The 26952-nt window shown below is 40.7% G+C and overlaps 1 protein-coding gene across 1 annotated transcript in view; it reads right to left on the bottom strand.

Annotated features, from left to right (window-relative positions):
• The window catches only part of CTNND2 (catenin delta 2), an 861592-nt gene that overhangs the window by 294978 nt on the left and 539662 nt on the right, over window positions 1-26952 (bottom strand). The gene's annotated exons all lie outside the window — the stretch shown is intronic.

The following is a 26952-nucleotide window of genomic DNA, read 5'->3' as shown; positions in this document are numbered from 1 at the left end:
TGCACAACCACACTTGCACAAATGTAACTTTAGTTGCGCATAATTTGGAATATAGTTTCCACTAGCACAACATCATTCGCGCTAGCGGAATGACAGCTGGATAGTGCCCAATATTTAAGGTTTTATCAATGTTGTGTGTTCTGTGTTAGTCCATTATCTGAATTATTGTGTTAAAAGAAGAAAATGTTTAAAAGTACAACATACATACATATATAGTTTTTTAGCCTGTTCTAGCAACTGTAACATCAATAGACACTTGATATTGGGCAAAAATCTGAACTAGACTAAATGCATGCATTGATATTTGCTTTGCACGGGGAACACTTACAATCCACCAACACCAAACACACGCCAACAAACAGGAATGTGCCACATAAAACTGTCTCAGATGTTGCAGTCAGGAAGGAAACCCTTGTGTGTGTTGGAACTCCAGGCGAAAGCTCAAGTGCATATTATGTGCAAGGAGCCTACAGATTAATCTGCTGGCAACTGCTTCCTGGTATGATAAAAGTTCTTCCATGCACGAGAAACACAAGACAAATTCCACTAAATGTCAAACAGCAGATAACAGGAAGGAGAAAAGCTTGATATCAAGCAAACAACAAGGGGAACAATGAAATAATTCTGCGTGTCTTCTTTTTTGATAGAAAAGTAAATAAATAATTATCAACTGGCAGCTTTCATATCAAAGAAACATGCGATCTCCAAATTTACTAGGTACCCAACACTAAGGGTGGGCAGAAGGTAGCTATGGATCTACTGGTAGATTTCTGGGGGATTCACAACAGATTGGCAAGGATTTCTGACTTCAATTTTTTAAAAACAATAGTAGTAACAAAATAACTCCGCCCCCTGCCCCCTATAGTTTCAGAATTATACTGCTGAAATGAAGAAAGCTTGGGGTAACCAGGAATGGATTTTTGTGTGGAAGGACTCTGAGCTCCTTTTGTGTATGTCTTCTGCTCCAGGCTGATTGATGGATCTCAGGGTTTTATTAAAAACAAAGTAGATCCCACAAGCTTCAAGTCTGCCCACCTTTGCCCTATACCATACCAGAATTCAGAGATGTGATAATGCTACTTCCTTCTGAAGCCCATCTTGTCAGTGACTTCTTCCGCAGTCCAAGGCTCAATTCTCTAGCAAATTTCAAGAAAGCATTCTTTTTCTTGGGACCATCTGAACTTGAATGCTTACATTCAATATTAATTGGATTGCATTTTTAAATCAGAAACTTACATACAACTTATTCATGGTTACTATACACATTCTTTCCTTCATTAGAAAAAAAAATTGGACAGCGACAACTGGGATCGCTTCAGAAATGAGAGATTTTTGTATTTGACCTTGTCCAGCCTAGAGCCAAATGCAGGCAGTATCTACAAGTGCATTCCAGCAGGCTGTGCTGAGGGAGATGAGAGGGAGAGCATGGCCACTCCACCAGCCCTGCTAAAAGAATTATTCTCCCCCCTCTTCCATCCCCCTTGCTTTTTCCTTGTGTGGTGTGCCTTTTTAGACTGTATGTCTGCGGACAGGGTATGTCTTCTTTAATTGATTTTATGTAAGCTGCTCTGGGAGCTGTTTTGGCTAAAGAGTAGCATAAAAATACTTCAAATAAATACATGTAGATAACACAACACATGGGCAGGAAACGGGCTGCATCATGTAGCCTTGCCCTCAGCATCACACACACCACGTAGCTCTGCCACTAGGAATCCATGCACTGATGTCTGCAGGGGGGAAAGCCTTCATGCACACAGCCATACATACATACAAAGGCTTCCATACGATTCAGAACTCTGTGCAGGATTCCAAGTTGTGTGGAAGCCTGCATGCATACAGCTATATGCTGGAGGCTTCCTCCTCCATGCTGTACACGTGGAAGCCTTTGGACAGAGGTTTGCGGTGCACAAAGTCAGGGGCAGGGCTACGTGACACAGCCTTGTCCATGCTTGCATGCTGCATTACTACTTTTGGATAACACCTCCATAGGCTTCTAGTGAATAAGATATTCTAATTAATAATGATAATTTTATGAGCAAACCATGTTATACATAATATAACTTTAGGAGCATAAAGGCTGCTTTACGTTCCTAAAGCAACCTTCCTCATCCTGATACCCTACAGATGTTTTGGACTACAATGGCCAGCATTCCTGACCATTGGCCACCCTGCCTGAGCCTGATAGGTGCTGGTCCAAAATATCTGGAGGGCACTGGGTTGGGGAAGGCTGTCCTAAAGCAACAAAGTGACTTTAGATCTGTAAAGAGAGCTCAAAAAATAAGTATTGCTTATTTTTATTTTTTTTCCTGAAATTTCATTTTTTTCCCAAAAAACCCAGAGGAAAAAACATTTTTTTCTATGGCTTCAAAATTTCTGGAAATTTTACATGTGTATGGGCAACTATCCATTGGGAGGCTGAGGCAGTTCAAATTGTGGCCCAAGCTATCTAGCAGTTCACTTGGCTAGTATTGTTAAACATGCCAGCTTCTATGGCCTGATATTTTTTTTTACTTCGCATGTTCACCGCTCTGTAATCTGTTTTAGATTTGGAGCAGTATACAAATGCTGCAAATAAATAAATATTCAGAGGAGCTGCTGTGGATAACACATCTGGCCATTTTGGACATCTCCAACCTTTTGGATCCCTATTAAGAAATGGGTGGATTGGAGTTGGCCAGCTGGTATGCTATGAAGATGGACATTAAGAGTTAATTGAAAAAGTTTAGGAATCTTGAATTGCTAAGTTCACACATTTAACTAACTCCCACAATTCAAAGATATTACTTTAGAGCTGAGCTACATGTTCAGAAGTATAAAAAGGCCCAGTTCTTCCCAGACAGAACACCTACTAGCTACAGATGGGTGGACTGCATATCTGATTTCTCCCCCATGTAAAATATTCCCTACATTTAGAAAGCATGTCAGAGAGAAGGGCTCAACTTCTCTCTGACACGACAACGCTCTCTGACAACTTTTCTCTCTTCTCTCAACTTCTCTATGACAACTTCTAGGCTTCATCTGAACATACTTGTTTTCAATGCGAAAGATGCTTATGGGAGAGCATTCAGACAAGTACTTTATCAATCCAAAACATTAACTTTAAATTAAGACAAGTGCCAAACCCTTTGAAATAGCAATTGTAAGGGCTTTTGCATTTATAGATCTGCTGATTTCAATGGAACTAACATATTCACTTGAGATGTAAAGTTAAGCTCTTCTTTCGTTAACTACATTTCTTTAAAAGTTATGTAAACTCATCTTCTTTAAATAGCTGGTGTTATTTTAGAGCTGTTAATGGCAGTGTTATGGCTATAGGTAGTTAGCTACTACTGATAAGGAAGCAACTCATATCACTTAAACAGTTACTGGAACAAGTCTGATTTGGGTCAAGAGCAGACAATCTTAGCAGCAGAAAACTGAAGAGAATATTGAGAAGATTCAGCAAAATAGAAAGTAAAGCTCCAGAAGTTCCATTTTACAAATTAAGATCTCAGACATTTTGATAATCTTACTTCAATTTACTGGTATTTTTCCCAAAAGAACTACAGCTGCCAGACAATAAGCTTTTTAGCATTAAAAAATGTATGCTAATTGAATATTTAGTTGCTCATATGAAGAATTTCTTAAAAGTTCAATGCAGGTGTTTCTCACTAACAACTAAATCAACATCCAAATTTAGAGAATAAAGACAACTTACTAGATGAGGGAGAATACTTGCCTCTGTAGTATTGGCAATTTGTTGTGAAAATTTAGATATGTGCAGAGCAGCAGTATGTACAATTTTTAATAAATTTTTCCTAAGAAAATTAAGAAAAAAATTAATTATAACATCGACCTACAGAGGTTTTCATGAAACTAGTAGTGCAATAATAATGCATTAGGACCAAAGTAGATATTACACACAGACTAGCTTAACAGTACCATAGCACTTTTTAAACTGGAAAAGCAAACTTCTGGAAGGGGAGGATATTTACCTTTCTCCCACCCACTGTCTTTCCTCTCCAAATTGCCTCCAGCATCTTTCCCCCTCATTAGGGAGCTAAACGCATGAATGAGGAGTGAAGAAAGCCACTTATGGGTAAGATTTGGAGTGGAGAAATGGCACGCAGAGAAAGGGTGTGACGCCTCAGTCTTGATTGCCCCTCTGGAAGTGGCTTTCCCCACTTTAAAAGGACTGTTGGGGTAATGTTACACATGCATGTGTATAACATTCTAGTTTGAACCTTCATGTCCAGCTACTCTAGATTCTGGAAAGTTTAAATTGTGGGGCTGGTTCTTAAGGTCTAAGGTGTACTGCGGGTGGATGGGGAAAATGGTCCCTAGCATCTGAACTGAATTAAACTGCATTATACCAAGTGGTAACATGGGGCATGATCTAGTCAAAATTAAGCACCTTGGAATCGCATTGATTTTGCAGAGTTAAGCACATATCCATTTATCATCTAGAACTGCTGCCAAACTACAATCATTTTATCTGAACTGTTTCTAAAGTCATTGAGAGGGGTGCCAACAAGATATTTTGGGCTTAGTATACTGTATGTAGATCGGGCCCTTTGCCTCACCTACAAAAGGAGACACAAATTTGCATGCGTTAATTAATATGTATATATGCAAATTACTATAATTTAACTAGAAATACAATACCTCTCATTGTAGCAGGGAAGACTGTGACTTCTTATCCCAGACTGGACCTTTTTGCTTTGTTAAGGATAAGGCAGTGGTGGGAAAACCTTTTTTTTTCCTATAAGGGGCCACATACAAGTAATAAGATATCTGATAAAGAGAAGATCAACAGGTAAAACTTCTCCCATCATTATATTTCCATTCTAGAAAAGGTTAAACCTGTTGAATTTCTGCCTGTTCCTGTGAGCAGGTACCAATAGCTATCTACTATTCAACGGAATTGCTGCGAGGATAAGGATTTAATGGGTATCTGCCTCAAGGCTTCCCCAAAGCCAGGGTCAAATGATCTCAGGCAGGTTACCAACAGTCAAGAGAACTACATGTACATCTTCAAGTAATCGTCCATGACTCATATTTAATCAGGTGTTGTTTCCCTGTTAAACCCCCCCATTTTCCCTCTACACCATTATTTCACTACCCATATGCATGCATGCATGCACACATGTGCACGCACACATATACACACACCACTTGACTTTGTGACATATCTAGTTTCTTCAAGTTATAATAATATGTCCCCACTTCAATAACTGACATTTGAATTCACTGTCTGACAGGCTTAATTACTGTACTCAACTCTCCCCCGGTGCCCCGGAAATAAAATTCCACCAACTCATGCAATGTATAAAGGAGGATTAATTTTCAAACATCTCTTTCAGATCTTAGGTGTCACCTTTTCTCAATGAAAGCAACTCACAACTGCCTCCATATAAAAGGTAACCATTTTTTTTTAGGATCTAAGTAAACACTCTTCTTCTGCCTGACCATTTTTGGAAGAAAGGGAATCCTGCACCACATCTTTACTACAGTATTGCATTAAGTGCAACTGATCTTACATATCAAAAGAACATTAAATCAGATAAGTAGACAAATCATAAAAAGTTCCTCTTAATACAGCTCTCCAGCTGTTACATGGATTCTTCGACAATATTACAAAGATTTCGTTACTACATCTGAAGAAATTGGAGTGGGACCCTCTAATCAACAGTTAATAGAAATGTTATGGGGAAACGACAATATACCGGCTGCTAAGAGCTGAGAAGGAATATGTGACAATAATGTTTTAGGGAATTGGTTATTATTGGTGCGGTATTAGAAGCAATATTCAGAAACCCATCCATTTAAGAGTTGGGAATGCTACAAAAGATGCACGATGTGGGGAATATCCAGGGCCGGAAGGCACACGAGCTGGCCTCTTTGCTGAATCTAAGCTGGTCAGAGTCTGGTCAATGTCTGACTAGAATAAGCTTGAACTCTAGGCTGGGGCTGGGGGATAAGCTTAATGCGGCAGTCTGTGTGACGCTGGAATGAAATACAAAATGAGAGGAGACTTCTGCGAGTGCAGAAAGAAAAAAGAATGGGGACCAAACTATGTCATCATTGCTACCATAAAAACATATGGACAACAACACATTGTTGTTGTTTTTTCACTTCAGAGGGAAATTGCATGGAGAAGTCTAGCAGTGTGGATGGGGTATAAGGAACATGTGTGCGCATTAGTGAACTATGGCAGACTAGATTCTATTTTTAAGTGTACACGTATATTTGGAGACTGAGCTGTAGAACCTGCTCCCAATCTAAGGGAGCCTTCCCCAGCCCAGTGCCCTCCAGATGTGCTGGACTACAAGTCTCATCATTGCCAGCTTCCACAGCCACTGGAAAGCACCAGGTTGGGGAAAGTTGATCTAAGGTGTATGAACAAGATTGCTTTACGCCAGGAGTGGGGAATCTTTTTTTTATGTTGAATGCTAGGTTCCCTCAATGGAAATCTCTCAAGGGCCCTGTACCAGGGATAGGCAGAGTCAGGAGCGGCCAATCATTTTCTTTATGCTACCCCTTCACTTTCTCCCCTTGTCTTTCCCTTGTCTTTCCCTCCTCTCTCTCTCTCTCCACTTCCTTTCCTTCTGAACATCCCCTGTGTAGCAATTACGCCCAAGGGGAAAAAAAGGCCCCAACTACAACAAATGGGAACTCTCGTCTAATCTTGATTGCTGCAAGGGCGGGGGTGATGTGGAGGGGATCATAGCACATGGGCCAGGGAGGGCTAATCCTCCCCTCCCCAGTTGCCCCCTCTCTGAAAATCACCTCCTGTGTGGCAATTAAGGATAGAAAGAAGATCCTATTTGCATGAATGGGACACTTTTTGGAGTAAGCCTAATTCACAAGGGGTGTGTGCGTGTATCCAAGGAGGGGATGCTGAGGGCTGTTGGTCCCCCAGCTTTGTTTTACACAGATTACTTATCCCGTAACCCACTTCAACTACCCACTTCAACTACCACTGGAGTCAGCAGTGGACTGGATGACGGGCAATAAACATAGACAGTCTAGGCAAGATGGTTGGGTGATTCATCTGACCAACTTGTTAGTGGGTAATTCATCTGCAGAGGTGAGTGATGTCCAACCTATTTTGGAGGGGGTTGCACTCCCCCTAAAGGATCAGGTTTATAATTGGCAGTGCTCTTGGATGGATCCTGCATTGTCACTTGAGGCACAGTGACTCCGAGCGCCTTTTATCAGCTTAGACCTATATATGATCCTACCTGGACAGAGATAGCTTAGTTACAGTTACCGATGCTCTAGTACCCTCTTGTTTGGATTACTGCAACATGTTATACATGGGGCTGAAAACAGTCTGGAAACTTCAGCTGTTCCAAGATAAGCCAGCAAGGCTGTTAAGAGACCAGTATGATCATATTACACCAGTGCTTTGCCATCTTGCACTGGCTTCCAGATTTTCTCCTTCTCATATACCTGCCAAAACTGTAAAATCATTTTCAATGGCCTTCTCTGAATGCCCCCACCAAAGGAGATGAGGTGGGTGGCTATGAAGAAGAGGGCCTGTTCAGAGATGGTGGTGCCCTGGTTGTGAAATACCCTTCTCAGAGAGGCTTGCCTGGTGCCTACGTTGTTGTCTTTTTGGTATCACATAATGGCCTTTTTATTTCCCCTGGTTTTTCGGTTTTAAAAACATGTTTATAGTGCTTTTGGGCACTACTGTTTTCTCTTCCCAGAGCTTGAAGCAAAAAATAAAGTTCCTGTGGCACCTTATTATGGCATAAGCTTTCATGGATTACACTCCATATCATCAGATGGATAAAATGTTATCCAAAGTTTCAGGTCTATATACAGTATGCCCGGTTGGGGGGAGAACTGTAATTAGTGAGGATCAGAGGGAAATTAAATGCAAAGTACTAACAGTGACAATCACATTATTGACGGTGCCCATTCACAAGACAATTGTTGGTGATAACACAAACATCCTGGCCCTAGGTAGGGCAAATAACACAAGTAGTGAGATTAAATAGGGCTGTACACTGCCTTGGCCCAAAGCCCAAGTTCCAAGCTGAAGCGGGGTGCTTTGGGCCGCTTCTGAGGTGAGGGAGAGGGGGCACAAAGTAGGTCAGGTCATTCCAAAATGCTTCAGTGGCACTTCGGAGCAATACGGAAACCCAGCTGCGCCGCCACAACTGCCCAGGCCCTGGGCCCTTGGGACACGTGTTGCCAGCCATCTTACTGTCCCAGGGGGTCGCCATTTTTAAAATGGCAACTCCCTGGAACAGAAAGACACCTGCTGACGTGTGCCCCGAGGATGCAGGTAAGGAGCTGGGGGTTCGCGCAACACAGCAGGGTGAAGCGGGATTCAGCCACCTGAATCTCACTTTGGTTCCAAAGGCTGAAGTGGGTCAGGGTCCCTCCAAAGCAGCCCGAAGTGAAGCAGGCCCACCTCGGAAAACCCAAAGCGGCCTCTGAGGCAGATCGAGGTTTTTATTCTGGTACCATTCTAATGCCGTTTAAAGCTGCTTTTGATTCTATGTTCATGTTATGTTTTTATATTTTATGGTTTGAAAAAAAGTTCTGTACACCACCCAGAGAACATGTGGTTAACGGGTAGTATAAAATTCCTGTTAATAACAACTTGCTACAAAGCAGTTAAAAGCTTATATAAGGCAGGACTCCACCAATTAGATTTGTGTCCATATGAATGCGTCCCAGGAAAACTCTTGTTAACTGGAGAGAAGAATGGGCAGTATCCAAAGGGGCACTGTATATCTGCAGATACTGCTACACCTCTGCTGATTTGGTTCTGCAAGCTGCCCCTCACACCAATTCCATTGCGCAAGCAGGACCCACCACTTGCACAATGGAGATTTAACACTTTCTAGAGGATGCCCTGAAACAAGGAGAAATGCTCGTTTCTAGATCAGGACGGGTCGGTGGAACTCCCTTATATGAGCGCAGCTGACCTGCCCCGTTCCAGAAACTAGCATTTCTGCTCGTTTCTGGTTGCTTCCAGAAGTGTTAAATCTCCATTTTGCAAGCAGTGGGAGTCACTTGTGGAATGAAATTGGCAGGGCATAACAGAATCTGAAGGAGTGCAGCACCCTGTTGGATACTACCCATTATGTGGCATGCAGTCTTTCTTTTAAAAATTGGAGTAGACAGTGCCTTGGGCTGACAATGAGGTACAAGCTTTTAAATATTACGAAATTCCTTGAATTTGCAAGGGAGTATGCAATAATTAACATATAAAATTGTGGCCTGTTTTTGCTGGCATATACCTCATTCTGTGATCTCTTGATCCCCAGTTGAACTGGTGCCAGTGACAGTCACATGTTCATGGAGACAAGAGTCTTGTTACATCCCAGTTGGGGTGGAAGCCCACAAGAATTAGATCGAGCTTCAAATATTTAATAAACATGGCACATATGACACGACAGACAAGATGGAGAAGGTAGCATGCATCCAGAGGTAGGGAGTTGGGTATTTGGTCAGCAGCAAAGGTTGCAACATCGTAACAGTGCTGAGTATAGCAGCAATAATGTTTTGTCAAAGGATAGATATGAAGTGAGCCGTTCTGTTCCCCACAGCATGTCTGGTGACAGCCAGAACCCCAGCCTCCAAGCTTTTAGTTATTTAAACATTTATACTCTGTTTTTCTTCATTCAATGAATTCAAAGTTGCTTTAAAGCTGAAGGTGTCAGGAGTGTAAAAGATGCAGTGTTCTTGCTTGGAATCACTTGCACCATTGGATGGCCTCTGTTTGTGCCCCTTCACCCAAGGGCATCTAAGGTAGCCTACAGGCTTGGGAAGTTGGTGGGCCAGTGTAGCAGGGATTTCACAGTCCTTGCTTGAAAGAACTGAACAACATGGACCTGGTTCAGATCTTGTAAGTGAAGAGAATCTAAAATCCTTTGACTATGTAGAAATTAAAAAGCTGGCCTGTTGCATTCTTTAGAGCAACTATGGATGATAGTTTTCATGACTTCTGTCTTTAAAATATGAGATGGGAAGGTTGTAAACATGGCTGGATGCAAGCATGTCCTTAATGGGGGAAAGGTCCATTCCATTCTGTCACACTAACTTGTGGAATGATAAGCCACGCATATGGAAAAATACCAGCCTTTAGTCATCTCAAAAATATAAACGTGCAGGTATGTATATTTGTATGTCAGAGTGAGATAGCAACTTCTGTTGTCATTTTTTATAGGGCAAGTATTTTAGCCAAATTTTCTAGGCCACAGATATAGCACACACATCTACAAATACTCCTATGAACAAGAGTATGTTGCTGAGAAAGTTAATTGCCTAATACATCAAAACAACTTTTGCACTGCAGACCTTGAGGAAAAATTATTTCAGCATTTGTATACTTGAAGTCAGCTACTATCTCCCCACTTTGTTCAGTACTGAACATGCAGGTTGCACATTCCCCTTTTTGATTCTGACAGCTCTTGTTATTCCTTCACATACACATTTCCTTTGCACGACTTTCAAAGTTAATGAGACATTAGATTTCATATAACCTGAAGGAAACACCTCGACTGACAAGCCAATCTGAATTCTGAGAACATCCATTAACCTTCTATGCCAGCAAAACGTTGCAGAAGCATGTTTTCTCCCATGCTATTCTATAGAAAGCAGAGATAGAAAATGAGTGAAATAAAAGAGTATTGACCCATACTGTAGTCTCCTAAATTTAATCTGTTTGGTGTTTTTTTGTAACCCACAGTTATACTGTTAGTAAGTTTCCAAGGACTTTTGTCACATGGTGGGCTTCTGTGATTGTCAGGCAAACATGTTTCACACCTCTCACTTTTCCAGTGGAGGTCCACATGAACTACTTAACATCAGTGTAATCGTATTGCATATAAGCCCTCCGACCCTTTTGCAATTCTTTCGCCTTGGCTTATCTCCTTCTTCCAAGGGACCACTGATAAAAGATGTCCCATATCAAGGGGATGTGGGATGGAGAAGCAAAATATAACTAAGGGGGGACTGCGTATTGGTTAAAACTGGGACATTTATAACAAGAATGGTACATGTAAAAACAAAAACAGACCTTAAAGCAAGATATACTTTATGATCATGAAATCAAACTAATGGTCATAATGAGGAAAAATCAATCTACAACAGGAATGGGCAACCTGTGGCCCTCCAGATGTTTTGGCCTGCAACCCCCATCAACCTTAGCCAGCACAGCCAATGTTTAGGGTTGATCAGAGTTGTAGGCCAAATCATCTGGAGGCCAAAACAAGTTGCCCATCCCTGATCTACAACCTATCTTAAGACATGAAAAATTCTACACAGAAGAAATGGAACAGAACACTAGTAGCACATTTTATCTAGCACTTGGAAAACATACTTTCTGGAGACTTGGCAATAAACTTAGCTCCCAAACAGAGTATGAGAGACTAAAAAGTAGCAAACACTGAGGGATGCTTGATATCTTACAATTTTCTACACAGGGATCTATCTTCCATTTATTCTAATACATTACTATCCAGATTTTCATCATGAAGCCCCCACTGAGAACAGTGTGTATACTGTAATATAGCAGAGCAAGTTTTTCTCTCACACATGAGCATATGGATCAAGCCTGTGGAACGTCAGATACACCAAGTCAGCCTTCATTAGCCATGTGCCCTAACAGGCCACAAAAAACAGCTGGTCAGCTGCTTTCAGCTTGCTGGGTCACAGATTGTACAGGCTTGGCATGGCTGGAATAGCTGCTGGTTATATAGGGTTCTCAAGTCTGTGAAGTTGCACTGAGAAATTTTTATGTCATGCTTCATACAGTACCCTTGCAATTAAATACACAAAGGTTACCAGCCCAGAAAAGTTTACTGCCTACCTATGCTAAATAATACATTGCCAGGGAGGTGTGTGTGTGTGTGTGTGTGTGTGTGTGTAATTTCTTCCTTGCAAGAGGCAGCCAGCTTTTCTCAAACCTGCATATATAATATAAACAGTGTTACCTTCAAAAAGTGTTAATCCCCATGTGAAAAATGATAACATATGAAGAACCCCTGCGAAACACCAGTGAATTGGGGAAGAAATACATTTTTAAGTGAGAAAAAGTTTGATAGGACCAAATCAATGAAAGAAGAGAATAATTTCAATAATTTAAACACCTTGAACAGAACAGAAAAAAATGGCAAACTAGTTAAGTGATAATTCCCATGAAAATTAAAGCTAGGTATAATTTTTAGTAATAACGAGATTTGCCCAGGAACGTAAAGACTTATTCAACCACAGCTTAACATTTCTTTCTCTTTCTTTATTGTTCAGTCGTTCAGTCGTGTCCGACGCTTCGTGACCCCATGGACCATAGCACGCCAGGCCTTCCTGTCCTCCGCTCTCTCCCGGAGTGTGCTCAAATTCATATTCATTGCATCGGTGATGCTATCTAGCCATCTCATCCTCTGCCGTCCCCTTCTCCTTTTGCCTTCAATCTTTCCCAGCATCAGGGTCTTTTCTTCTTTAGATATACTTGAAATCAAATGTTTCATGTCACATGCTCAAATCATTTAAACACCAGCATAGTTTAAATATGGATGCCATTCTTACTATGGTACTTAACAGATCATGTACATATATAATATTTAAACTCAGAGCAGATGAAACCATGTTACATTTTAGAGAGATTTAACTTCTATGGCAGGGGATTTGTGAAAACAGAACCCCCCACCCTCGTACACACACAAGATCCACAGCCTTGCATCTATGGAACCTAATAGTGATTGATGATTTTCAAAACGTTGCAGAAATAAGTGCAGGAACTTGGATCTGGGGGCTTTATCACTTCCATCTCCTTCCCTCCTACATCTTCTTCAACTGACATTTTCCTCCACCACGGTGAATGAAATATGATTCTCAAAGGAATTCCACAAAAGCAGCTTTGCCATTACAAGGTTGACTCCGCAGAAGATAGCTGACTGAATGCTAGCATCTGCGGCAAAAGAATTCTAACATCAATGGCTTAGTTGGGAAGAATCCTATATTGTAACATATTTTTTTAAAAGTAGGAACACTGCCGCTCCACTTGCACTACTGGTGTACCGCTTGAATAACTGACCTCCAGCGGTACACCAACAGCATAAACTGGCATGATGGGCTTCCCATCTTAATACATTCTTAATGAAACTTGAGAAATGCAAAGTCTCTCTCTCCTTTCATAAAGCCTGCCTGCTCAGAAGCACTCTCCTCGCATTTTATAGGCAAATATGCAGGAACAGCAAGGTCCAAGCAGAGCCAGGAGGCATATTTGTACTGTAATGCATTCCTCAGAGGGCTTTTTTGAGGCTAGCCTGATAAGGAGCACAACAAGAGACTTCTTTTCAGGCACTGTCAGGATTTCCTTTATGACCTGGACCCTCTGAGCAACTCCTTAAGGATCTCTTGCCTCCTTAAGAGTCCCACCTTCCTTTTTTTAGCCTTCCCCTTTCCAATAACATGAGGTTTAGGCTGTAGGTGCGGGGTGACTGACACTCTAGGCACAGAGTTTAACCACAACAGTTTACTGGTAAATTAAAGCAAACAAATCACAACTAAAGGTATTTACACAATAGAGCTGAGTGATACAAAAGGCTTTAAGAGAAAAAAAAAGTTGCAAACACAAGTTCCTTTACCCTAGCTGTATTTAGACTTCTCCAGGCTGCTTTTTCCTGCTCTCTCCTCAGGCTCTGGTCTCCCCGACTCCACTCTTACTGCTCTGGTCTTTCTGACTCTCTCTTTTTATACCCTCCTCCCCCAAACCCGAAAGTACTCCTTCAAACCTGAAGAAATGAAACTTAACTGGGGAAATAAAACCAAAACTTTTAGTTTCAGGAGAAATTAAACTACTCCTCTCAGGGATACCCCCTCCCAACAAAAAACTCCAGACCTCTAGGCCTGACCTTTTCCCTTGCCTCTGTAGGCCTCAAACCTTCACAGGCACTCTTAACTATAGTTAACTGTTTGTATGGTGGAATAGCTTAAAGGTAGGAGGGGGGAGAGAAAAAGTGTCTACCCCAGTTCTCCAATCCCTTCTCCTTTAGTCTGGTATTAAAGAAGGGAGAAGAGGAAATCTGTGCAAACATCCTGAGAGCAGCTTCCCCCCCACCTCCAACTAGGGCTTATAAACTTTTTTTTTTAAAGACGCTCAGGACAGACTGTTGGAGGGCATGGAAAGGGATGCAGAAAATCATAACTAATCATGGCTCCTATTCTAGACTTTTAAGTTGCCATACTATGCATATTTTAAAGTAAGGCTTACTTTTGAGTAAAACATGTATATGATTACAGTAATATTTTTAATTAAATGCCTACATAGGACTAGAACTTCATATAAGCTATTATCTTAAATATCCTTGCTTAGAAATCAGGGCCACTGAAATTGTGATAGATTGGACTTCACAACTGTCTGATCGACAATAAACCTTGGCTAGCAAGTCCAGTCACAATTTGTAGACTCCCTGTCAAATAATTAAAACCTTAATTTAGCATAGGGTTGGTTATTTGATATACACATCATCATCACGCAATGGTCAAGTGGCTTATAAAGTTTAAAATTACACAACAAAAATAGGAAACATTAATAAAATACCATTTCATATCTGCAGTATTAAGGGATAAAACTATAATTAAAAACATCTTCAGATTAGAATAAATCAACAAAGTCCTTCCTGAACAGAAGGGATTGCATTGCCTCCAAATAAGTTTAGACTGGGGGTGAAATCAATCTCGTTAAATATTAGATTTCAAACTATATGCACTAATACTAAAAATCCCTTTCTAGCTGAAAGCAACTTACATCAGGGCCTTTCTACCTGATTTTCTAAAATTCAGGACTCATAATTTCTCCTATTTGATTCCATCTTCACACCTCAGTTAAACAGCAAGAGCCATTACTCAATATGTCAACATTCACCTACCCCCAATTAAAGGTTAATCCCATAAATCCTCCTTCATAAACCTTTGGGTGGCTATAAAGACAACACCCAGAGTTTTCTACGTCTGCATTTCAGAGCTTGCACCACTAGTGCAGTTCGCTCAGAAACAGATGTATATCACATTGATATACTTGCTTAATGTAAGCTACCCAGAGAACTTTATGGACAGCATACAAATGTTGCAAACAAATAAACAAATGTTTTTGAGTATGAAGTTTACTCTTCTTTCCCCACAGTGCTTCTCATGGTCAGTTCCCTCCTAGGTCTCCCATCAAATGACCTCTGATCGCTACCTTCTGGTTGGTTAAGGAACAACAGTGTCACTCATCCAGTAGCCATATGCTGAGTGAATGAGAATATTAATTTAACCTGACGGTTGTTAACTTGAGATCCCTTTCAAAGAAATTTGTAGTGTGTATATATACAATGCAAGTTCAAAATGGTATATAACCTAAAGAGGTTACTACTCACAAACGAACATGAAACAAGGTGCTCAATGCTAGGAATATATGAGCATTTAATTCCTGTTCGGAAATTACGCAAACATGTCCCATTCGCAACCCTGAATGCGAGCAGGAATATAATTCTCTGGAAATTTTCTGGGCATGTGTTTGCACTCAAAAGTGCGCACTTGCGCAAGTGTGCAGTTCCGAAAATGCTAATTTCCCCTCCAAAATGCACTTTAGCCTATGGACACTCGCATTTGGGAGTGAAAACAAGGAAACAAAGAAAACAAACAAGGAAACAAAGAAAACAAAGACAAGCACTGAGGTGGGAAACAGAATCTCAGCAAGCTCAAACATCGCTCATTCTCCCATATCTATTCAATGCATCAATTCTAATTAATTTTGCTTAAACAAGAAAATATATTTTAATCCAATAGTTTTACTGTGAGATGAGAAACATTTATAAATAAACTGCTCTTAGTCTGTGATCCAATTGATAAGATTTCAGGTGGACAAGAGAAACGTGGGTACAAATAATTTCCCACCACAATGCTAATATACATGCAAAATTGTTGTGCTGAATATTTGGAGGATTTGTCTTCTCAATTATGATCTTTTTTTAACCAGTTAAGGGAGCAAACCTATGGCCACTAGTCTCTGGCTAGAGGGCCTTAGGATTTTTCCATTTCTGGGAACCAAGGTCAGAGCCAGGGCTCTGAACTCAGTTCCCAGAAACCACGCTCCCTGCCCCCACGTAGCGGGCATGGTTCTCTCCATGCTGGCTATGTCTCAGTGCTTGGAAAGAAAGTGCGGAGATGGGGAAAAGGGGGCAGTCGTGGGGTCAGGGAGGGGAGGAGACTGCACAAGCTGCGTTACGCAGCTTCCTATGTGCTGTGTGGCTTCCCCCCTTCCACTCTGAAGGTCTCCAGCTAGACAGGTGAAATCGCCTGTCTAGCCAAAAATGCAAGGTGGCCGAAGCACAGAGGTGAGGATCACCTCTGTGCTCCAGCCATCCTGCACTGGATATTTGGCAGCCTCCAGGGTCAGAGGTGGCAGACTACTTGGATAGGCCTGCTAAATAAACAAGCATTTATTCTCTATTTGCAACACACACACACTCTTGCATCCAAAATAAAACTGAAAACTTCATGAACCTTTTACTTGCAAACTTATTAACTTTTCCCATTTCCTCTGGCAAATTATTAATGATCAACAAACTTGATGCAACACAAGAGGTTTCATGCTATTATGTAACATGTGCTACATGGCATATAAATGTTTATCCAACACATGCACACAAAAATCAATTAATTACACTACATTTAAATATCAAAACAATACAAAGGTGTATTATAACTAGCCCTGCTTCAGGAGGAGGAGGTTTAGAGGCATTAGCTTTAAAATGGTGTAAGAATAAAAATGAAAGTATCTACATAAGAAGAGAAAGAAAAACTAGCTGCATATACATATCAGAGAGCTAATTTTGTAGTTTAAAGAAATCTCAAGAGACAAGCAAATGGGCTGATAAAGATGTTGATGCTAAGCTCAGTGGAAAGGAAAGGAAATCATTCAGTTTAGGAAACTCAGCAGAGCTTCTGTTCGAGATCTCTGTAATTCAAAAGTAGCTTTGCAGTTACAGGGAAAAAACTGACAAGTGGAAGTGAAAGTGACTTGCAGAAGTGTGAAAAGCAGATGTGCAAATGAATGGGCGACTGTAGTTCTTCCCTGTGGATACGTCAGGATTCCAGATGCTAGTATGATTCATATATCTTCCCGTGGCAGAAACATTGATGGGTGGGGGAAGGGATGCAGGCCCCTGTTCACACATAACTCCATCAGCACAAATGGATCTGTGAGTCACTTACCCATGTGCTCTTCAGAGCTCCTATGAGTTAAAAATATTATTGGGGACAGAACAATCTTTTCTGTCCATAATATAAGCCCTTTTTAGAAGTCCTCCAGCTCCACCCATCATTGCCTCTGGACCCAAATTGATTTTTCCTGTGGGTCAATAATCCTTTATTTAAAAAAGATTCCCTATTCCTGCTTTACAGAATCACAGGATTAAAGATAGGGAAATATCATATAATTGTTTAGTTCACAAATGTGCCATATATTTTAAAACTCAACTAAAGTATACCTATTGCCTGTTCCTTACAACAGCGGTGAGGAACCTCCAGTCTGCAAGCCAATTGTGGCCCCTGGTGGGTTCCCATCAAGCTTTCTGTGCTGGATGCTGAGAAACTCGCTTCTCAGGGCTCAGCACAGGAATGTGGCTGAAACAAAGAGAGACAAAACACACAGAAAAGGCGGTAGCCGAGAAAGAGAAAAAGGGGTGTCTAAGAAAGAGAAAAGAGTAGTAGACAAGAGAGAGAAAAGAGGGTGGCAGAATCCTGTCTGCTTCTGGCTCTGGCTAAACCCACTACCATCTCTGGCCCCACCCACGTTCCCCCAAAGCAATATGGCCTTTAACTTGAAAAAGGTTTCCCACTCCTGCTTTAAAATTTCACAGCTTGAAACAGGTTTTAGAGTTCCAAGAAAAATTAAGATCACATTTACTGTTTTTACCATTCAGATACGATTTTCAAAAAGACAAAATGGCTGCTGTAAAAAAAAAAAAGGAGGGGAGAGAGAAAATTGCTAACGGAATGTGTAAGTGTCGAGCAAATGAAATAACACTATGTATCACATACTGGGACTTAAGCAGTAAGTGATTCCCTCTAGTACCTCTGTGAAATGAATTCAGGATTCAGGTTTAAGGGAAGGAAAGCCCTCAGAAGTTAATGATTCTGTTCGTACTATAGGCTTAATGAAAATATTTCAAAGCTACGTCCCACACAATTTAGATTCTACAGATAAGTGCTAATGGACCCTTCCTACCAGTAAATATAAAGTATTTCATAGTACTGCACTTAAATGAAACATATAATTAATCAGTGCCAAATATGTTCTCACTTTGCTGCAAAAAGTATTTCTGTTCGTTCTGAATTCTATGCTTATTTATTTAATACTCTGTTTTTAAAGTTTGTAAATAAGCTGACAGGTGGCAGATAAAAATTGCCTTTATGCCTGCTGAAGCAGATCTAAAACACATTCCTGCTTCTTCTATATAAGTGACTTTTTCACTTTCTCAATGTTGTTGTTGATGCTGATGTTGCTGATGATTTATATTTCTATACCTCCCAATAGCCAAAGCTTCCTGGGCTGTTTACAAAAGTTTAAACCTAAAAAATACAATATAAACATTAAAAAATACTATTTACAAAACAATTTAAACAATAAAATTCCCAAGACCAGTTAAAACGTTATCATATGCTGTCAAAGGCTTGGGAGTAGAGGAAAGTCTTAATCTGGCACTGAAAAGAAGACTCTGACCTGGTTCACACAACACAGTGAGCTGTTACCCTTGTTTGTTTCAGGGTGGATTGTTGTGATGTCTGAACCCGGCGCTGTTTCCTCAGTGTGGTTTGTTAACAACACACAAGCCACCCTGAGACCCCATGGCTTGTTGCTGGGTTGTTCAAGGTGGCTTGTTTTCAGAGAGGCTTGCTATGACATGCGAACTTGGCAGAGTGGCTTTTGCATGGCCTGTTAGAAAGGGCTACAGAGCCTCCTGGCAAGAGCAGGAAAAAAATCTGGTCGCTCTTCGCAAACTAGCTAATACTGCTTCCATTCTTCCTCACCATCCACCCCCTCCCAACACATCGATAAGAAATGACACTTGTCAATTGACTCCTCCACTGGGTCACCTCCCTAAACTGCAACACTTTTATTTCCCCACCTTCGGGGAGATTTGTGCAAATTCAGTATTACTTTTTCCACCTTTGGAGAGATGTATACATATTTAATTTCTTTCTTTCTTTCTTTCTTTCTTTCTTTCTTTCTTTCTTTCTTTTTGGTGAAGATCTATGCAAACTTGCAATAACTACTGTGTTTATCCAGTAATTTAGTGAATTTGTACAAATTTAACTGAAAGTTAAAAAAAAACCCATTAAATTTGTACAAATCTTCCGGAAAGTGAAAAGAAATTCTACAACTCCCCCCTCGCCCTGGCTGCTGAGGTTGTGCCACAAAGGCCCATGGAATACATGGTGGGAGCGGGCAGGAGGACTAAAGCAGAAAGAAATCACGGCAAGCTGCAGAGTGCCTGCTTGTCTGCCGGGAGTAATGTGGGTTAGCGATCGAACAACCAACCCACTGTAGCTTATATTCAGCGTGGCTTATTGTGACGTGCAAACAGGCCCAATGTTGGTGCCAGATGGACCTCAGTGGGGACAGCATTCTGCAATCAGGGGGGCCACCACTAATAAAACCATTTCCTTTGTTGCCATCCTCTGAGCACATCACTGATCTATTACTTTCACAGCCTCACCTGATGATGATGATGAAAAGGAGAAACAGAGCTGCATGTCATCAGCATACTGATGATAACACACTCCAAAACTCCTGATGACCCCACTCAATGGTCTCATGTAGATGTTAAATAGTATAGGGGACAGAATCAACCTCTGTGGAACGTCATATTGGAGAATCCAAAAGGCCAACCAATATCCCTGAAGCACCACCTTCTGGAGCTTACCATCCAAGTGGGAGCAAAAGAACTGCAATACAGTACCTCCCACTTCCAACTTACACCACTGCCACAGAAGGGAATCAAAAGCAGCTGAGAGATCAAGGAGAATCAACAGGGCCACACTTCCCCATCTCTCTCTGGAAATTGCCCAGGAAAGGAACAGTTGCCACCGGCCTAAAGTTGTTGAGATCTTCTGGGTCCAGGGAGGATTTCTTCAGTAGTAGTCTCACCACTACATCTTTCAGACAGCCCAGGACTACCCCCTTTCGCAAAGAGCCATTGATCACCTACCTGGCCCAGACAACTGTTCCCTCCCTGCCAATTTTTATAAGCCAAGAGGGGAAAGGATCCAGTACTGAAGTGGTTGCACGAACCTGTACAAGCACCTTATCAATGTCCTCTAACCGTACCAACTGAAATTCATTCAACAAAACTGGACAAGACTGTGCTCTCGATGCCTCACCCGATTCACCTGCTATAATGCTGAAGTCTAACTCCCAGTGGATTTTATCTTCACAGTGCCATGCAAATGTATTACAGTGGGCCTCTGACAGATTCAGAGCATCCTTAGGGTCAAGCATGTATAAGCCCTGGACATCCCTGAAAAGCTCCACATAGAGGATTCAATAGAGGCAGAGAGATATTCTGTGTTTGTTGCCTTCACTGCACCTGAATATATTTGAGCATAGGCACACACCAGTGTTTGATTGCATCCACTTGAAGTTTTTCTCCATCTGTACTCAAGCTCTCTCCTATTTTGTTTCATTACTCTCAGCTCCAGCGTATACTATGGAGGAGTATGAGTTCTACTCTGTAGAGGATGCTCATGAGCAATCGTGTCAACCACCTGGGTCATTCCACAGATTGACCAGGGTTTCAACAGAAGAGCCTGCCATATCAGCAGGAAATCCCCCCCCCCCGAGTCCTCAGGAAACCATCCAGATCCATTAGCCTCTGGGGGCAGACCATCTTAATGCATCTCCCACCCTTGCAGAGGGGGAAAGCTGCTGTAAGTCTAAAGCTCAGCAGGAGGTGATTTGACCTGATTCAGTGACTGAATCACAGCTTAATATTAAGCCACAGTGGGTTGTGGTATGTGCTGGTGGTCATTTTGAGTATTCATCTGTGAATATTAAGCAGCTGTGAGGAGGAGTTTGGAAGTTTTCACTTCCATGCTTGATTAACTGCAGCTTGTTGTTTCATTTGAAATCAACAAACTATGGTTAATCTTAAGTATGGCTTGTTTGACACAAGCCAGCTTCAAACCACGGTTATGAAGCTGGCTTGTTTCCACAAATGATAATCAAGATTAATCACAGTTTAGAGTTTGGACGTAACACAAAATTGCCGTTAAGATGGAAGCAAGAACTTCCAATTTCCTCTTTGCAGCCACACCAGAGGAGACGGAATAGTGCAAGAGCCAGAAACTTGTTGCATTTCATTCCCATTACAAGTCTTACCATTATGGCAGCATGGCCACCTTGTAAAGGATCACTATGGTTTATCATGATGTCCAAACACAGCCATTGTTCAATGTATTTATTCTGAGTTTTTTTACACTGTCTTTCTTTAACCCCCTCCCCCCTAAAACAAAAGCAGTTTACAAATATATCCATAAAATGGTGTTAAGAATATTAAATCCACTCTGATATATAGAAATAGGAACTGCTATTTAAATTTCTTTTGCATCCATGGAAAATTTGACTCTCTTGAAAATATGGCAGCTGGTTGCCTGTAGTATGGCTAAGAGTTCCCATTATGGTACAAGCACATGGCTATAGTCATTGCAATCCAAAATATACTCATGTGGGTATAGAGCAGACAACATTTAAATGCAACAGAATTCAATATGATAATGTACACATAGGGGATTGATCAAGTCTTAAGGAAATTGTATTGTTTTTTTCATATCTTCATACTTAAATTGGTTTGTTTTTCCTTCTAGCCCTCCTTCAGTATGGTACAACTTCCTGTGCCACCAAATAAGTACTTTGGCTAGGATACACAAGTGGTTTCAATGCAATGGCACAAAAGAGGATATTATGTGTTGTAGAGATGTTGCCCTGGCACAAACAGTAGGATCATGGTGCCAAAGTCCTTTTAGCATTCAGTGAACTGGATAAGTACTGATGCCTGTAAACTGTACAGTCGCCACAATGTAAGAACAGGAGACAGCGTAAGAAATATCTACCCTGAGGGAAGAGAGAAACATGCAGCAAGTAGTTGTTAATTGCAAAAGGGCTATTTTAAGGCTGGTGCTGCCTCATTCTGTCAAATCTGACAATACCTTAAGGATAGCTGGGATCGTATCTATCTACAAGAGCACAAAAGGGGTGAAAGGGATCAGGGATCAGAAAGTCACACGCACTACTTTACAATGGCTTGTTTTGACTTTATTTCTATCTATATGAATCCCTTATAACATCTTTTTTAATTAAACAAGATAAATACACAGAAGAGACATGTTTGCATAAATTTACATATTAGGGTTTATGCTCTGATTGATCTCATAATGTTCTCTAATAACGTTTCACATTCAACAAACCAAAACAAACAGAAAACAGGTATATTGTAAGGGCTCCTCAAAAACATTTCAGTTTATCTTAAAGCTGTGTCTTGCACTCTGTATTTTAATCTCATAATAATAATTTCACGGCAATGAAGATGATAATTGCTCCTTATCTATACGAGTTCCACTTTTCCCTATACAAATGGAAAATTATTAACTGCTTGAAAATATAGCATACTGCTCTTTGTAGAAAGTGATGCAAATGGGAGTGTTAATGGTTCGCAAATAATACTTGGCTCCTTTCCCCTCAAAAACAGAACAGAACAAAACAAAACAAAACACAGAACAAGCTCTTCTGACTGAAGGGCTCTGAAGGTACTAAGTCTGTGATTTCATTCTCTGCATGATGGAAAATTAAACTCAACAGAGGGAATGAAATGGAATTTTAACTTTCAAAGCAAGAGCCATGGGAGGAATGCCTTGGAATAGTAATGCCAAAGTTCATATTTGGCAGAAAGATTCTCTGCAGCAATTCCTGAACAGTTCAAACACTATATTATGATAGTTAATTCTTTAACTGTACTTTGCAGTTAATTTGCTTATCTTTCCCAATTTAGTGTTCAGGTAAAGCAAAATTATCACAAAACTCACATGAGGTCTGACTGATTGTCTTTCAGATATTCTACGGAGCGGAAATTTATACAGTGGTGATGCCTTTTTTTTTAGTTTCACAAACAGGATACATGACTGGTTCACTTGTTAGAAGCAAGGAAAACAGAATGGCAGGTCAGAACTTTTTCTGCTTCTTCTGAAGTAGTTCACCTAATTCTGAAATTGGAGGTCAAACACATAGAGCAGTATCCAACTGTGTCATTCCGTTAGTGCAAATGTCACTGCATTAGCAGAAACTAGTTTCTGAACTATGTGCAAGAATCCACCTAAAGTTATGTTTGCACAAGCGGTTTTGCACTAGTGTTGTACAATATGTTGTAGAACGCATTGTGCATTCCCACTGTGCAACCGATTGCACATTCCACTTTTTTAACCAGTTACACAACTGCTTGCACCCATTGTGCAATCAGTCACACAATTAGTTGTACAAGCATAATGAGCAACCACTTGCACAACGGTAAGATTAAGTGGAGCTCTGCTAGCACAATTTCAGTTTGTAGAATGTCACGATTGGATACTGCCCATAAGTCATGATTTAGGGAGTGAGTACCACAGGAATGACTGGGATCTTCCCTGCTGTGGTTCTTTGCCTTTCATGGCCAAAACAACTAGATCATCTGTATGCACAGTTCTGTTAATCACAGCCATGATCCCTCTCAATACACTGATTTCTTCATTCCAAAACTTATCTACTGTATTGGTCACCCTCCACCCCCATTTTTCTTTAACCTTCCTATTTGCTGTTTTAACAACTCCTTCTCCAATTTGCTAGTATCTTTTGGATTCTACGGTTAATCAAAATCAAGACAGATGCTGAGATCTAGTTGAACAAACATTCCTTCGGCCTTTGCACCTAAAATAACACAGTTTTGTCTCCTGTATCTTCTTACCAAAATAAAGATTGCTTAAAAGCTAATTTGTGTGTTACATTCTTGCATACTTGGGGGTCACATTCAAATCTACATACACTGATAAACAAATGCATTACTCACTTGCAAATGACACTTTACGGGAGTTCTAATCTGTGAAACTACATGCAAATCTGCTCCATGCCCCAAGCTTTTAAGAGGGTGCAGCACAATAAGTGTAACTTTTAGGGAATATAATTACAGAGCATAACTTGCAATCTAACAGGAAACTGTTAGGCTTGTGATAGACATTTTAGGCCACTGGTGCTAGCAAATAATTCAACGGGACAACATTTCATTAAAAAATACACTTTCACTGTAACAATACTGTACCCTATTGCAATGTTCATTTAATGCACTATCAACACCCAAGCCTCTGGCCCCAACCCATATACTATGTTGGGAAAAAAGTTGTCCTTTATTTCATTAATTTTTTCCACAAAAAATATTGAAACTTTTTGCAACCAGAACCTATCTTTCCCCCAGGATAAGCCATAAAAAACAATTATACAGAGATATCCAATTCCTACACGTCTCTGTTCACCAACAATTTAAACTAAGAGCGCCATAAACACTGCAATAAAAGTATCAATGAACATATTTTAATTCAACCCAGAGATTTGCTTTGAAAGCATTTGAGACTTACTAGTGGTGGCCAAATATCTCAATTTGGATATCTCAATATTCTACCATCTCAAGTTGGAATGGGATGGATCTTCCCAAGCCTTTTTGGAGAAATCTTGGGGAAAGCTCAGGCTTTACCCTAGAGTTCTGCAAAGCTCCACAATACCAACCTGAAGGAGCTCTTCTAAAGCTCTCTTGAGTACAGTTCCCCTGTCCTCCCACCTTTCCCAAACTTAAGAACATAAGAGCAACCCAGACTGAAGGCCTATATAGTCCAGCATTCTGTTCCCATATAGATGACTATGTTAAGTGCAAAAGCAAGACATGAGGGCAATCCAACCCCCTTGCTCAGATTCTCTAGCAACTGGTGTACATAGGCATACTGCCTCTGATCTTGGAGCTAATATATATTAGCCTTCCCCAAGCTGGGTGAGGATTCTGGGAGTTGTGATCCAAGACATCTGGAGGGCATCAGGTGGGTAAAGGCAGATACGTAATCATCATCTAGTAGCCATTTATAGCCTTACCCGTCATGAATTTATCTAATCTCCTTTTGAAGCTGTCCACGTTAGCAGCCAACATCTTGTGGTAGCAAATTCCATAGTTAAACTATGCACTGTGTGAAAAAGTATTTTCTTGTGTCTGTCCTGAATCTCTCACCATTCAGCGTCACTGGATGATCTAATATGATGAGAGAGGTGACAAGCTGCAAGGTGGAAGGATGGCAAATGAGGGACTTATCTAATGTTGAGGGCTCTTCCAATTATCTGCTACAAAGGATTATGAGGATGCTCAGACCTACAGTTGCCAATGGGAACTCTGGAAGTTATAACTTTTTAAAAGTCCTCATACTTGATGAATAAAGAAGAAAAGAGGAAGTACATTTGCCAGGCTCCACACTAGCACTGCAGATTCTGAGTATGTTCAGGAGCTTTTATTGAAAGGAGTTGGAAACTTAGGAAGAACCCTTGGCTTTAAATAAACCCCTCATCTGCTCTTTTCCTTCTTCTCCTCTTGCATCTTGGTAAATTTGGGGAAGTGTAAGAAGAGGGTGGAAGGAAGGAATCTGACAGACGGGGAGGGCTGGCACCAAGAAACTGCAAGCAGAAGCAATATTTGAAGGCACTTGAACCCAACTTCTAATGGCTCAGGGATTTCCAGACGGAATGCGTTGGTTTTGAACCTTCTTCCCCATTTCCAAAAGTGCTTTCCATCTTAATTTTAAATTCTATTCCATGAATTGTCCCCAGAGCTAACTTTAAATCACAATGCAACGGGGATGGGTTGAGAGTCATCCAGCAAAAAATAGTTTATCATGTGATGAGGTGTCTTGCATTAAAAAACGATTAAAAACTCTCCACATGGAAACATTTTTAAAAGTGACATGTTACAGAGGGGTATCCATGCTTCTTCAGAGGAATAACTCGAAAACAAGTATTTCCTTTGGCATAGTAGCTTTTGAATTTTATACATGGAGGGTTCATCACACTAATACTTCACAACAGAAATATCGTGGTAATGTAGTAATATGAAGAGTTTCATTATACCACATCAATCAGCATTTAGAAGTGGCCAACCAAATAAGAGACAGGGGTTAACTGATCAATGTCACTCATGTCTTAGCTGTTAATGCAGGTAACATTTTGGTTTTTTAAAAAAAAAAGATAATTCAAGCAGTGTTACAAATATGTGATATATATGATCTCAAAAAAGGACCATGTACTCATATATGTCTGCACAAGGGTTTCTACAAGTTCACAAAATGTTAGCACATCCTATTACTACTTATAGAAATTTTTATGTCCTCAAATAGTGTTAACGCACAACATAGTGAAAATTACCAAAAGAAATATATTATAAACATAACAAGAACAGTTCGCACAAACAAAACACACCATTGTGGCTTAAACAAACCACAGTGGCTTGTTGTAAGCCGTAGCGCATGCTGGGCGTGATCTGCATGTCACCGCCAGCCATGGCATATCTTGTCATCCAAACCCAGGAGGCATGGTTTACTGGAGGGTTAAACAACCCTCAAATAATGCATGGGCTGTTGTAGAGTTATTTGAAGTTAACCCTCCAACAAAACATGGTTTGCATATTTGGTTTGGACACGAACCAAACATAAGCCACGACTGGGCAGTCATTATACAAATCGCACGCAGCACACAAAAAGCCACTGTGGTTTGTTTAAGCCACAGTGGCTTGTTCTGATCGTGCGAACCAGACCCGTGAATTATTGTTTTAAACAACAGCCTTTTTTGATGTCAACTGCCTAACACCATTCAAGGTACAAAGAGGAGGCATTGTAAAAGCCTCTTCTACT

This window comes from Heloderma suspectum, chromosome 4, assembly GCF_057233095.1.
Source record: "Heloderma suspectum isolate Gila_16-S chromosome 4, 16-S_ref, whole genome shotgun sequence".
In the NCBI taxonomy this organism is placed as follows: Eukaryota; Metazoa; Chordata; class Lepidosauria; order Squamata; family Helodermatidae; genus Heloderma; species Heloderma suspectum.
Note: the sequence above shows the minus strand (reverse complement) of the source record. Positions and strands in the feature narration are given on the sequence as shown.